The following is a 15,572-nucleotide window of genomic DNA, read 5'->3' on the forward strand; positions in this document are numbered from 1 at the left end:
CTCTCTGTAAAAAACAACTCCTTGTATGGCTATGACTTGGCTCCTAGTTTGCTTCCATGTTTGCAGCCCTATCGGTATATGCCACGTGGCGCTTCGGGATTGGCCATCCAGGAGGCTTATAACCAGAGCGCGGGGGGCGGTGGGACAGAGAATCAGGAAAAAGCAGGCAGAAGAAGCAGGAGAGAAGATGTTGTAAAAGGTCCTGAATAAACCGCCTGAAAGAAGAACCTGTTGCTGCATCATCCTTGCGGGTCGAGGCGGTCGCGACAGAGCCACCACAGGGACACTTCTTGTTTTCTGATGGTTCATTGAGGATAAGAGTCTCACACACTTTCCTGTCCAAGCTGGCTTGGAAGCCAGATCTCAACTTCCTGAGTACCTAGGATGACAGGCGTGAGCCACCAGTGCCCAGCATGTGATGACTTTTTAAAGGATCTTGGCTAGTCTCTAAAAGGAACCCCAAAGGGTCTGAATAGACCACGACCCAATCAAGGAGCTGGGATTGGGGAAGGCTGACATTCTAGCCATTCTGTTCCCCAAAATTATAGATGTCAGGTGGTGTTGGATGCATCGAACTCCTAGGCCAACAACCACAGACTTAGTGGGAAAAAGGTAGAGAATACCAAAAGGTTACAGTGTAAAAATCTCTGATTTTGCAGGCGTATGGGTTTTGTGTGTGTGTGTGTGTGTGTGACTGTCCTTCAGCTCTATTTGATCAAGACTGGTGGTGTACAAGTTGAGCCCCACCTCCCCTTCCAGCTTTTTCTTTGTGGAATCGAACCCAGAGCTTCAGGCTTGCTAGGTGACCACTCTATCACTGAGTCACATTCTCAGCTAGGATGATCCCCCGCCCCCAAACCCATATGGCCAATCCTCAGATAAATAAGAAGTAGGGACTAGGATGAATATGAAGCAGTGACCAGGATTATAGGCATGAGCCACTGATATCCAGCTGCATGGATGTCTTTTCATACTTTTATTCTAACAGCTGTCTACTTGCCCTGGCCTAGATCGCTGACCTCTATATCAGCTCCCAACAGCCCCTGACTGTGTGGAGATCATAATGCTCAAACTTGTCAGTGCATTCTATTTATTTCTCCTCAGGAGAGGTTATGGTTCCTCTGAAGCCCGGAGGGGTAGGGGAAGGGGTACAAGGAATAACTGTAGATGGGTGCTTGGCTGGAAATAAGTATTCTGTTTTATCCAAGAAGGAAAGTGTGTCCAGATGCTAATGGCTCATGCTCTCATATTCCTAGCTCACTTAGCAGGCTGAGATTGGAGGATTAACATTCAGATGCAGCCCAGAAAGAATTGTCTGTGGGACTCTCCTCTCCCAAGAACCACCTGAAAGATGGAAGAAAAGCTGTGGCTCAAGTGGTAGAGTGGTATCCTTGAATGAAAAAACTAAGAGACAAAGCATGGGCCCTGGATTCAAGCCCTACTACCAAGTTGCACTCATGTGCACGTGCATACAAGTGCACGCATGCGCGCACACACACACACACTCAGAAGAAGGTAGTAATGATAAGCTGAGCTAGAACTGGGGGCAGTCCTGAGGCATAATCATAGTAAACTCTCAAGCCACATCAGTTATTTCACCTTAAGTCCTTCTTGGGCTGAGGGGTCTGGGCTATGGTAATAAGTTCCATGGAACCTGCCCCTCCATCCCAGCACAGGGATATAAAACCAAGGGAAGGACACTATGAATGCTCCTTTGTAGTTGTCCCATGATTGCAGACCTTCATCTGCCCCTGTGCACTGGTGAGTTGAGCAGAGCTCCGAGCCCCTGAACTCCTGGAACATAGTGACTGCTACAAGCAGCAGGCAGCCTGCTTTGGATTCCTCAGCCTACAATTCTTTCATGAGCCCAACTCAAAACCTGCCCAAGGTGTGCCTGACAAATTCACATTCTTGTGATTCCCTTGTGAGCTGTCATTAACTGGTCCAACCCTTCTGGCCAAGAACCGTGGTCTGAGACATCGATTTAGTGCTCAGATCCACACTGCACTCATGACAGATGCCCTTCTGATGACCGGCCGATGACCTGCATGCCACAAGGCTTGATCCTTATCTGGTACTGTGTCCTGCTCTGTAGGCAAAGGCCTTCAAGGAGGCTGCTCTCAAGACTTTTAGGACACATAGCCATTGGAAGACCATCAGGAGACCACTGGAAAGTACTCTGACTAGAGCCACAACATGAGGTCAAAGCAGGCAAGGTATTGGTCATGGGGCTCTAAATCTGGGCCTGGGCACTGTCCCTCAGCTCTTCAGCTTAGCACTTCAGCCACATCGCCGCTTCTGGTTTTCTGGTGGATCCCTGGAGATCAGAGTCTCCCAGATATTCCAGCCCAGGCTGGCTTTGAACGGCAATCCTCACATCTCAGCCTCCTGAGGAGCTAGGAGGACCAGCATAAGCCACACATGCCTGGCTGATCTGGCCTTTTACCACAGTGGACTATTAGCTCATGAAAGCTTTTCTTTATTTTTTAGGTGTCAGTACTGGGGCCTGAACTCAGGGTCTGGCCTGTAGTCTCTTAACGTTTTCTCTCAATGCGGACATGCTACCACTTGAGCCACAGCTCCATTTCTGGCTTTTGGGAAAGAAAGTCTCACTAACGTTGCTCCCTTGAGATGGCTTTGACCCACGAACTCTGATCTCAATATCCTGAGTAGCTAGGATTTACAAGGGTTGAGCCACTGGTGGGATTGAGCTAGAAGCTTTTCTTAAGCAAGAGTTCTTCCCTGCATTTGCCATGACTCCTCTTTGCAAAGAGAGCTTGAGGGTCACGAGCTGTGATAAATAGGCTTCCAGACACAGAAATTGGCTGGGGTCTTTGGTGAAATGTCAAGCTAATTTTTCCCTGGGCCTCATTCTGGGACCCCACCTTCTGCCCTACCTGTGACTCAAGATCAAACCTTGACCCAGCCTTCAGTGTTCTGCCAGACTTGTCTGAAGCCACAGAACCTTCGTTCCATCCACACCACCTGCTCTACACCACACCTCAGGACCTTTGCCCATGCTGTACCTTGTACCTGAGGCTCTCTGTCCTGTTCCACATCTTAGAACTCCTGTGAAATTTTGACACTGATTATATCACCTCCTGGAGCAAGACTTTCCTTCCCTTCTCCCTTTTAAAAAAAAATACTGAGTTTCTAGAGGTGGAATTTCTGCAGGCTGACTGTCAAATTCTATATCTTGGTGTGTGTATTGTGTGTGTGTGTGTGTGTGTGTGTGTGTGTGTGTGTGTGTGTGTGTGTGTGCACGTGTGCGTGTCCTGGGGTTTGAATTCAGGGTCTGTACGCTATCCCTGTTCTTTTGTGCTCAAGACTAGCACTCTTCTACTTCAACCACAGCTCCACTTCTGGATTTTTGGGTGTTTAATTCTAGAAAAGATTCTCATATAGACTTTCTTGCTTGCATTTGGGATCCTCAGATCTCAGCCTCCTGAGTAGCTAAGGTTACAGTGGTGAGAAAACAGCACCTGACCTCTAATGATTACCCATAACCATGGCCCTCCTCTAAGTCCCAGAAGAATATGTCTGACTATGCTCATATTTTTTTATTGCTGGTTTTTTGTTTTTTGTTTTTTTTGCCAATCTTGGGGCTTGAACTCAGGGTCTGGGTATGTTCCTGAGCTTCTTTTGCTCAAGGTTAGCACTTTTATTGGTTAAACCACAGTGTCAATTTTGGCTTTTTCTGTTTCCGTTGTAGGGAGGAATCGAACTCAGGGCTTCATGTGTGCTAAGTAAGCAGTCTACCAGTAAGCCACATTCGAAGCCCACGGCATACTTCTTATGGGAGTTATGACGGTGGGATTTATTGGATTACTCCTTTTGGCACATAAATTGCTGGCGATTTCCTATCTTTCCCAGGATTTGGGACCAGCCTGAGACTCAGCAATGAGGTATTATGAATGAGTGATGGCCACCAGGCCCCAGAGGTCTAGGCTCACATCCTAATGAGGGATATAGGATATAGAGCCACAGCCTTCGACAACTCCGTCAGCCTAAGAATTGTGGTTTCCCTTCAGAAGTGCCGGACATAATGCAGCCGTTGTACACACCATTTGCACACACCAGCCCAGGCAAATCCTTCCTGGCTTCAGATCTTAAACTGCAGTGAAGGATGCTTATTCAAGCTGCCTGCTCAGACTTAGTACTCTCTGAGGGCTTGTTCCAGCTTGCCCAGGTTGGGGGGCTGGGCATGGGTACCTGCTGAATGCCCATCATCCAGGCCCTGTTCCTGAGTCCTTTTGCTCAAGGGTAGTTCTCTGCAACTTGAGCCACAGGGTCACTCAGGGTTTTTTTTGTTGTTATTTTGTTTTTATTTCATGTGATCTCTTAAGAAATATTAGTGTCGTGGTCTTTCCTACCCAGGCTGAATTCAAATTTGCATCTCAGCCTCCTGAAGAGCTAGGATTACAGGCAAGAGCCACTGAAACTTGGCTTCCTTTTCTTCTTTTTGTTCTTTTTTTCTTGACAATGAAATCTTCAAGGTGTCATTCCAATGGTTTGCATTTGAAGTAAACTTCCCAGGCCTGGAATTTGAATGCTAGCACTACCACCCACCAATGATGGGAGATCCTGACAAACTCATTCCTATCCATGTGAATGCTAATGGAATGTTATGAAAGTAATAATTAAATTTGCAATTAGAATGCCACACAAAAATTATTGAATATATATCTTCCATTCTAGCACCATGGTATGATTAAGGATATTGACTGATTTTTTATTAATGATTTTATAATATTAGATGATGATACTGAAGTGCTCCCATCGCAGGACCCCCACCAAGAAGACCACCAAGAATCAGACGTTCTGAAATGCAAAAGCAAGGCTTTATTCAGTTGGGCTGCAGCCTGGGCCTCGTCCTAGATACCGACACAGTGGAGCTTAGGAGCAAGCCCCGAGCTGGAATTTCATAGGGCTTATAAAGGCAAAGACTACAAAATTACAGTAACCAGATGTGTTAACAGGACATCTTAGGTTGATAAGGGGTGACAGGGGGTGATCAGACCATTTGGGCTAGGGCAATAAAGGGCAGGGGGTTGTCTGTGAAGCAAGGGAAGTTTGTGGCCACAGATAACTCTGTCCTTGGGATTTATGTCAGCTCTGGTTAACTTCAACATGGACAGGTCAGTTCCTGGAATTTATGTTTGCTCTGGGTCACTCATAATTTAACATAAAGGACAGAATGGCTGGTGCCTCAAAATTGAGTTACTTCAACTCTTCAATACTTCATTAAATGAAAGCATAATTTAATAACTAATAATTTGTAATAATATATAACTTAATAATATCCTCACACTCTCTGTGCTATGACATCATTCTATTCAAAGCAAATTTCTTAGCTGGGTGCTATTCTTCATAATGACTTAGGATGTTTTCTGATAGAAATACATGCATATATACACAGACACATGGAATTACTGGCTCTTTCTTTTTAGTGCAGGTCCTGAGGCTTGAACTATGAACCTAGAAATTGTCCCTGAGCTCCATTTACACAAGGAAGTACTTTATTGTGCCTTAATCCATGATACTTCATTAAATGGAGGCATAATTTAATACCTAATAATTATTAGTAATATATTACATGTAATTTAATAATATGTAGACATCTCACATTCTATAAATATATTTATATTTAAATGTACTTTGGAATATACAAATACATCTCTCTCTCTCTCTTTCTCTCTCTCTCTCTATATTTATATACATGTATTTGCAGCAATTTACACATCTATCTATTTATATATTGGCGACTCTTGAGGCTAGAACTCAGGTCTTGGGAACTGCCTGGCATTTAATTTGTTTGAGACTGCTGTGCTTACACTGACCCCTTGATGAATTAGACATTCCAGGCCCTGAGTTCAAATCCCAGCAGTGCCAAATTCAATTGGTGGAGTAAGAAGCCAATGTTGACCTGATTTCCTTTCTGTGGAAATATTGTGTCCTAGGTACAATATGTAATATCTATGCAAATACGTATATATGATATATATTATACATGTATATAAATATTTTTTCCCAGTTCTAAGGCTGGAATTCACACACTGGGAAATGCTCCGGAGTTTTTTTTCTTCTAGGAGATTAGCTTTCACTTCACTCAGAGCACAATAGGGTTACTCAGTCCCTGAATTCAAATTCCAGGTATGGCAGATAAAATAACCCAAACTCCTAACCAGGACCTTAACTTTTTTGGGTGGCAGGCATGGAGCTTGAACTTTGGTCACAACAACTCTGCCTCAGTCTTGATTACCCTAGGCTGGGGTGCAGCTTTTACACCCACAGATGATCCAGGGATCCTAGGACCCTAGTTCAACTCCCAGCTTTGACAAAAAATTAAACCAACCAAGATGAAGGAGCAAAAACCAAGAAGTTTTAGACAACAGTTTTAACTTTGTTTCCTTTGCACAGTGACCATCCTGGGTCTCAATGACTCGGCTTCAAAATTGTACATGACCTTGCATGGCCGAAGGCTGGCAGGCTGGCAGTGAAGCCTGAGCCCAACCAAGACACCTAGGCCATGAGTTTGATCCTGGGACTTCCACCTACTCATTCCTATCTATAGAAACAATAATAGAATCTTTGTAATGTACCAATTGAACTACTAATTAGCTAGTCATTATAGAATAAGATTGTACTTAATAAATATAGGTCATTGATTAATTTAATTAATATTTTATTTAGTCTCCCACCGTGATTAATTAATGGAGGCATAATTTTAGTACAAATAATTTATAGTTATAGAATATATAAAAATAAGATATAGTCATCACTCTTTATATAGAGTTATACACTAGAATCTACATGTCTATCTGTCTCTCTATATAACTTTATTTATAGATGCATATACGTGTGCAAATACACATGCTGCAATCTACATATCTATCTGTTTATATATTGGCCACTCCTAGGGCTTCATCTCAGGTCCTCAAATTTGCCCGACAATTTCACTTGCGTCAGACTGGTGTGCTAACATTGACCCATTCAAAAGTGGGCCTTCTAGGTCCGGAGTTCAAATCACAGAACTGCCAAAAACTTAATCCTGGTAGAAAAAGCCAATTGTCCCACTTGTTTTACTTATCAATGAAAGTCCTGGGTCTCAGGAATGATGTATAATACATAGGCAAATCTATGTTCTATTTTATAGCATGTAAAAAATGTTATACATGTAATCATACTCTCTAAAATATATAATAAATAAATAAATAACAAAATAAAATGAATAACTACGCTAACTGCAATATGCAGTAAACATATATATGTAAATATAAATCATGTATTTAAAATGTATATGAATATTATTTTTGTGAGTGCTAGGGCTTGAATTCAGCCCCTGGGCACAGGCCTATCTTTCTTGTCTTCCAGCATTTTGAGTTTTCCCTTCCCTCACAGTACTGCAGATTTACCCAGACCATGAGTTCAAATCCCAGGCCCGGCAGAAAAAATAGCATGAATACGCCAAGTAGCCTCATAATTAGTTAAATATTTTAATGTATCTATTTATATATGTATGTATGCATGAATGTATTATGTATTTTTATTTTGTCAATCTCAATGGCAGCTCTCCCTCAGCTTTGATCCCTCTAGGCTGGGCTGCAACCAGTGGACCCACAGCCGAACCTAGCTTCCTGGGCCTCAAAGGCTGACAGGAAAAATAAATAAATAAAACGACACAGAAAACAAAACAGTAACTTGCAGATGTTTGACGGTTTTACATTTGTTCTCTTTTCAAGGTGACCATTCTGGGTCTAAATGACAGGGCTGAAAAGTGTTGGTAACCTGCCATTGCTGAAGGCTGTCGGGCTTCCAGGGAAGCCATGGGCCAACACGACAACATAGGTCCTGTGTTAGAAGCTGGGTCCTGACCCCTACCAATGGAGGGAGATCTTAAGATCCCGTTCCTATTCATAGGAATACCGATGGAAAGTTATGAATGTCAAGGTTGAATTAGTTGTTCCTGAATGATACTAATATAAAATTAGAGAGTGATTTTAGAAGGCCGATGGATTTCAATGGATATTTTTTGCACATTAAAAGAATACTTTTAATTACATGGACACAATAGTTTCGGGACAGTGGTCAATTTAATTAATAATTCATTAAGGATGAAAACAGTAATATTAATTACATGGAGTCATAATAAATACCCAAGAATTAGTAGGAATGTAGCCTATATAACTGAACAATGTATAGACATCTCTGGCACTCTATAAAGATCTATATTTATTTGTGTATTACTATCTGCATGTCAATCTGTTCTTGTTTTGTCAACCCCTGGGGCTCAATCTCAGGTGCTGGGAACTGCTTGTTGGCTCAATATGCCCCAGGCTGGCGTGCTGACACTCACCCATTCATGAATTGGGCCTTGTTGGCTGTGAGTTCAGATGCCAGCACTCACAAAAATTGAATCGTGCAGTAAGACACAGGGTGACTCATGCTTTCTTTTTCTGTGAAAGTCCTGGGTGTCAGGTGTGAAGTTTCATACATAGGCAATTCTATTTCCTATGTAATAAATGTAGTAATTATTCCATGTGTTATAGCAGTCAATAAAATAAATGGTAATTGAATAAAAAAATAAAATGAATAACTTCATTAAGCACAATTTGGAGTCAACATACAGGGCTGAATCTCAGGGCCTGGGCACTACCTGGCAGCTGAATTGGCTAGTGGCTGCTGTGCTGGCAGTCACCCATTCAGGAACTGAGCCTTCTTTGCCCTGAGTTTAGATCCCAGCACTGCCAAAATGTAATTTTGGAGTGAGAAGCCGAGCGTGACACATGTTTTCCTTTTCTGTGAAAGTGCTCGGTGTCAGGTAGGATGTATAATTTGGATGCAAATCGATATGCTATGTAATAGGATGTAATAAAGGTAAAAAACATAGGTAGAAGAATTGCCACTACAGTAAATGATAAACAGATAGAATTCGTAGTGAATCATTCTAGGATAAAATTAGATGCAATAAGTGTAGGATGTGCACTAAGTTTAATTAATATTTTATTAAGCATTAACAGAATAAAAATTACATGGAGATATAATTAAATAACTAATAATTGGTAGTAACACATGATGCATAGTTTAATAATATGTAGACATTGGTCTCATTCTATGAAATATCTAATTACATGTATGGATTTATGTACATATATGAGAAACAATTATAGGATATTGAGTCATTATTAATTAATGCTTTATTAATTGTTAACTGGGACACATCATTAAATGGAGACATAATTTAATACCTAATAATTGGTAGTAATATTATCTATAATTTAATAATATGCAGAAATCTATTTTGTGTATATATGTAATATTTATATACAGCAATCTCTATCTATTTGTACCTGGTTCACTCCTGGGGCTCAGTGGTTGAGTGCTCCCCTAATAAGCACGAAGCCCTGGGTTCGATTCTTCAGTGCCACAAAACAGAAAACCCAGAAGTTCTGCTGTCTTTCAATCAATTGAGTGCTAGCCTTGAACACAAACGTTTAGGGACAGTGTCTAAGCTCTTTCTCAAGCCCCAGGTCTGATGCTAATAAAAGGTAGAATGTTCTTACTGCAATTATAGAAGTACAGAACTTCAAATACCTCACTAGAGATCAAGCTAGGAGTCTGGTGTTGACAGCTGCCACCTAACCTGACTTAGCCACATGTAAACTGCTGCAACCCAGCTCCACGGGTTACCCATGTCATCCTGGCTTAAGCCCGTCATCCTGGCTTAAGCCAGTCATCCTAGCTGCTCAGGGGCTTTAAAACCCAGTCCAGGAAGGAAGTCTGAGAGGCACCTCAAAATGTGGCTCCAAGAGGTAGAGCTCTAGCCCTGAGCAAATGTTATTAGAACAATATCCCCATGCTTTGAGTTCAAGCCCCATGGTTAACACCATCTCCCCAAAAAAGCACCCCACTAAACAATTAGATGTGAACTTGTATGGCTTGTAAATTTTTCCTCGAAGAATGGTGATACTGATGAAAGCACCCTAATTCTAATGACAGCTTGTGGCATGGAGCTATGTGCTGAGTCCTCCATAGGGTGCTCCATTCTGAGTCCCGCACAGGGTGCCATGTGCTGAGTCTTTCATAGGATGCAGTGTGCTGAGTCCTGCATTGGGTGCTGGGTGCTGAGTCTTTAACAGGATGTTGTGTGCTGAATGGTGCAAAGAGTCCATGTACTGTGTCCTTAACCAGGTGTATTCTTACATCTTCTCTATGTAAGAGCTCCACAACTTAGATGATTATACAGACAAGAATATTGAGGCTCAGATTGGTCCCCATCAGGGACAAAATTATGTATTATTGAAGACTAGTGAGTTGTCTACAGCAAAGAATTGTTTGGTTTGGTTTTGTCTCGGTCATGAACCTTGAACTCAGGGCTTAGGCTCTGAGCCTTACCTCTTGGGCTCATGGCTAGCACTCCACCATGTGGACCCATGGATCCCCTATAGTAGAGGCCATGGCCAAGGGGTCAGTAGCTGAAGTCTGTCATCCTGCCTTCTCGGGAAGCTGAGTTCTAAAGATCTGAGTTCCAAACTATCTCAGACACAAAAGATAACATGACACTATTATCTCCAATTCACTACTAAGAATCTGAAGGGGAAGCTGGGTGCTTGAGCTCATGTTGGTTATCCTACCTACTCAGGAGGTTGCGATCTGAGGATGAACCTTGAGAAACTAACTCCAATGAACCACCAGAAAACCAGAAGTATCTCTGTGGCTCAAGTGGTAGAGCACAAGACTTGAGCTGAAGAGGTCAGGGACAGCACCCAGGCCAAGACTTCAACTCCTTCAACTGACAACAACAACAACAAAAAGACAGAAATAAACTAATAAAGCTGAAGTAGAGGGCTGGGAATGTGCTTTAGTGGTAGAGTGTTTTCCATATATGAAATCCTGGGCTTCATTTCTCAGGACCACATTACTAGGACAAAGGCTGAAGTGGCTATGTGGCTCAAGTGGGAGAGGGATATCATTATACAAGAGAAAATAGGTACAGTGCTCAGGTCCTGAGGTCAAGCTTCAGGACTCATGTATGTGTGTGCACGCACACACACACCCGTGCACACACACACCATCATGTTTACACACACACTCACACACACACACACACACACACACACACACACACATTCACAGACCAGGAGTGATGTTGTTACACAAAATGGTAAAGCACTGGGCTTCTGCACTGAGCTCATGGTCAGCACCCAGTCCCTGTGTTCAACCCCAAAACCTAGCCACCCAGGGCCCAACTAGGAGAAGTCAAAGGTTTCAAAACCTGATAAGCTTCACCAGTCCTAGATGACAGGAAGCTTTGTGATATCCAACATGTGCTTGGATTTCCCAAGCTTCTGGAAACACAGGATAGTCATCATGGGCCAACATTGCCTGCAATGAAACGTTTCTTTATGTTCAGTGCCCTACTTGACTGCCTAAAGGATTCCTGAATTTTATTGGGCACTGTAATTGAACAGCGGAATATTGTCTCAAAAAGTCAGGATAAGTGCACAGAACTTGGCCTGCCATGGGAGGTGGCACAAATGAAGGCCTCCTGTTAAAACAGAGCACCGGGGAGAGAGATAGCTAAGGGTACAAACAGGCCTTTATCTCCTGACCTTCAGAGCCCGCCCACACTCATCCTCACTATCTGGTCCAGATGGAGTTGTTTGTTACCCAGCTCTACAGGAGTGAGGGCTTTTGTGTGCCTGTCCAGACAATGAGAGACTTCCTCCAGCAGGCCTGGGATGCAGTGAAACCCTCAGGTTACACTGTGAAGAGTGAAGGGAGCCACGGAACACGCACTGTCTTAAAAGAAGCCTCTCTGCTATGAACTCATTGTATTGAATAAAATTTCCTAGGTTGGTGCCATTCATCATAGCTACTCAGGAATTTCAACTATAGGAATACAATACATAGACAAAGACATGGAAGTATAGGCTCTTTTTGAGGGGGCAGGTCCTGGGGGTGGAAATATTAGCCTAGGTGTGCTCCCTGAACTCCTTTTGCTCAAGGATAGTGCATTAAGCTTCAGTCACAGACTCACTTCTGGGTATTTCTGTGATCTCTTTGAAATAACTGTGTCATGGACTTTCCTACACTGGCTGGATTCAAACTAAGTTTCTTTACATCTCAGCCTCCTGAGGACCTGGGATTACAGACAGCAGCCACTGGCACCTTATTTCGTCTCTTCTTCACTTTTTTAATTTGAACAATCTGTCTTCTTAACAGGGTCATTCCCATGGTTTGAATTTATAAGTAATCTACCCAAAATTCTTTATAGGTGCTTTCCCTGAGAAAGATTTTCTCTCCTCATCTTAACCTCTGGTCACAGGTTTGAGGCCAAAAGTGAGAAACGAGTGTCACAGAATTTGGGAGCAAATATCCACAGTACATGCCAGTCCTGTCACTTAGTATTGAGCTGTTGTGAATTTACTGTCTCAGGATATGAGGAGTGATCCTCATAGAGTCTGCATTGCTCCTTTTGCCTATAAAATGATTTGATAATTATGAGTGTTTTGTGTCTCCAACCTTAAGTGTCTAGAACACACTAGTAGCATCTTCATGTGAAAGGTTAAAGTTTTGAGGCAGTGACTACTTGTTGCTTGTTTCTAGCAGAGCAACACATGGTGGTAATCCATACACCTGGTTGGTTGTGTGCCTTTATAAACCCTGCAAATCTTTAGCTCAAGGTTCTTCTCCTTGGCTCCCCTGTGTTGGAGTGTAGGACAAGACCCGAGCTGCAGCCCGTTTAAATAAAACTTTAAAACAACTCTAAAGTCTGACTCTTGATTGTCTTCTTGGTGGGGATCCTGCAACCTGGGTATAACATTAGTGGGGGCCCTCCGGGATCCCCCCAAAGACCCCCGAGATCTCAGACTCCAAAGGTAAAACAGCGCTGTCTTTGTTAATTTGTCTTGTCCTGTCATATGTCTGTTATACTTTCATTTTCCTTTGTGAGGATGGCCCCTCTGATTCGTAAAGGGTTGTCGAAGCGGGCACGCTTGCACAACAACCCTGGAGGAACTGGGATACCTCCCAGATCCTCTTGTGGGTAGGGGGTCCTTGGAACCCCACCATGTGGGGAGGGAGTTGGAACCCCACTGTGTGGGGCAGGCGGGGGGTTCTTGGAATACCGCCCTGTAAATTCTGTGACTGGGGTCATTTTGGTGTTGGGCCGGAACTGACCAAGAGGGCCTCCTAACTGAGGCCCGACCTGCCCACTGTGGCTCTGCTCCTTCTGCTGTGGTGCGTGGGTGTGTAACCCCACCATGACAGGAGTCAGTGGACCAACTTGGGAAATCTCCACTTCGTAAGCTTTTTTTTTTTGTATAACTGTCAGGCCTGCATGTGTTTTGTTTGTACTGTTTATTGGTTTTTGGACTGTATGACTGATGGGACTGGAAACTGTGGGCAACACTCCATGTAGCCCCCTAGACTTACCAAAAGAAAATGAGAAAGAGGTAAAGAAGAGGTAACCCCCGGTTTTTCAGATAACTTGTAAGAAGAAATGTTTCCTCCCCCATACTCTCCTTTCCAGGTTCTTTTTGCAGAATCTGAGAATAATCAACAGGAGGAGGGAGGTACAGAATCCTCGGCACCTGCCCTTAAAGTTTCTGAGAGGCCAGTCACTCAACGATGCCATGGGATCAACCCCCCTTCTAATTAATACAGCTGTTTTTCCCTTACACGCCATAGGTCCTGTGTATGCAGATGGTCAACAGCAACTCCAATATTGGTCATTTTCTACTAGCGATCTATACAATTGGCACACCCAAAATGCCCCCTTTTCTGAGAAACACCAGGATTTAATTAGTTTGCTTGAAACTATTCTCTTTACTCATCAGCCCACTTGGGATGTTTGTAGTCAGATTTTACAGGTCTTTTTTTACCACCGAAGAGAGAGTCTTTATCTAAGATGTGGCCCGGAAACATATCCCTGGCCCCAAAGGAGCACCTATCATAGATCCTGCCCTGATAACTGCCTATTTTCCTGAGATCTGACCAATATGGGACTACAATATGGTTGAAGGTAAGGAGCGACTCCTCATCTATCGCTAGGCTCTGTTGGCAGTTCTCAATGCGGCGGCTTGCCAACGTGCTAATATGGCCAAAGTTTATGATGACAAGGAGGAAGTGAAAGTCCGGCAGCATATCTTGAACGGCTCATAGAAGCTTTTAGTGAATATACCCCATATGATCTTGAGACACAGGAATCGGCTCAGATGATTATGCTTGCCTGTATAAGTCAAGCTGCACCAGACATAAAGTGAAAGTTACAGGCTCTAGATAGACTTGGTGAAAAGTCTATTAGGGATCTAGTAGCTGCAGTGGAAAAGGTTTACAATAAGAGAGAGTCAGTGGAGCAAAGACAGGGAAGGAAGGACAGAGAATGTGAAATTGAGCGTGAAAAGAGCAACCAGGCCAAGGAAAAGAGGCCAGACTTGTTGGACTTGCCACTATCGCATGCCGAGCATACCTGATTCACAGACGGCAGCAGTTTCATTTGAGATGGAAAAAGGTACATGGGTGCGGCAGTCACCACAGACACTGAGATAGTGTGGGCAGAAGCACTCCCCCAGGTAATGTCTGCACAAAGAGCAGAACTAGTGGCAGTAACAAAAGCCCTACAGATGGGAAAAGGGAAGAGACTAAACATTTACACGGACAGTCGGTATGCTTTTGCCACTGTGCATGTCCATGCAACCATTTACCAAGGGAGGGGGCTGTTGACAGCTGAGGGAAAGACTATTAAAAACAAACAAGAAATTTTAAGCCTCATCCAGGCCTTATGGGAGCCAGCAAATATTGCCATTATGCACTGTTCTGGCCATCAAAAGGTAACTGATTCAATAACCAAAGGAAATAACTTGGCCGATCAGGCAGCTAAGGAGACGGCCCTCCAGCCCAGAGTGGAAATAGACCCAGGGCCACAAGCTATGCCTCTTGAGCCTCAGTACTTCCAAGAAGACTTGGAGTGAATAAAGAAAATTTCCATGGCCTATAAACCCCTAATAGAGAAAGAAATAAAAGACTGATGGAAAACTGGTGAGGGGAAACTTATATTGCCACAAAGATTGGGCAAGGGAATTCTTATGAGAATCCATTAGGTCTCTCACATGGGAACCCAAAGAATGCAGGACTTGCTGACACTCAGAAGTAAAAATCAGGCAAGGAAATCAACTCTCTGAGGACATTATTAAAAATTTTAAAGCCTGTCAGCTCACCAATGGCCCCAATCAACTGGTTACAAAAGGAGCTCGCCTCCGTGGAGATAGGCCAGGTGTGTATTGGAAAGTAGACTTCACAGAAATTAAAACTGAAAAATTTGGATATAAATATTTGCTAGTTTTTGTAGACACCTTTTCAGGATCTGTTAAAGCCTACCCAACAAAGCATGAGATCGCAAACATCATGGCTAAGAAGATCCTGGAAGAAATCCTACCCAGGTATGGCTTCCCATCCACCATCGGTTAGGACAATGGACTGGCCTTGGTCTCAAAAGTAAGTCAGGGAATAGCCACTGCACTGGGTATGGATTGGAAATTGCACTGTGCTTATAGACCCCAGAGTTCAGG

This window comes from Dipodomys spectabilis, unplaced genomic scaffold (assembly GCF_019054845.1).
Source record: "Dipodomys spectabilis isolate Male_0828 unplaced genomic scaffold, ASM1905484v1 ptg000152l, whole genome shotgun sequence".
NCBI lineage: Eukaryota > Metazoa > Chordata > Mammalia > Rodentia > Heteromyidae > Dipodomys > Dipodomys spectabilis.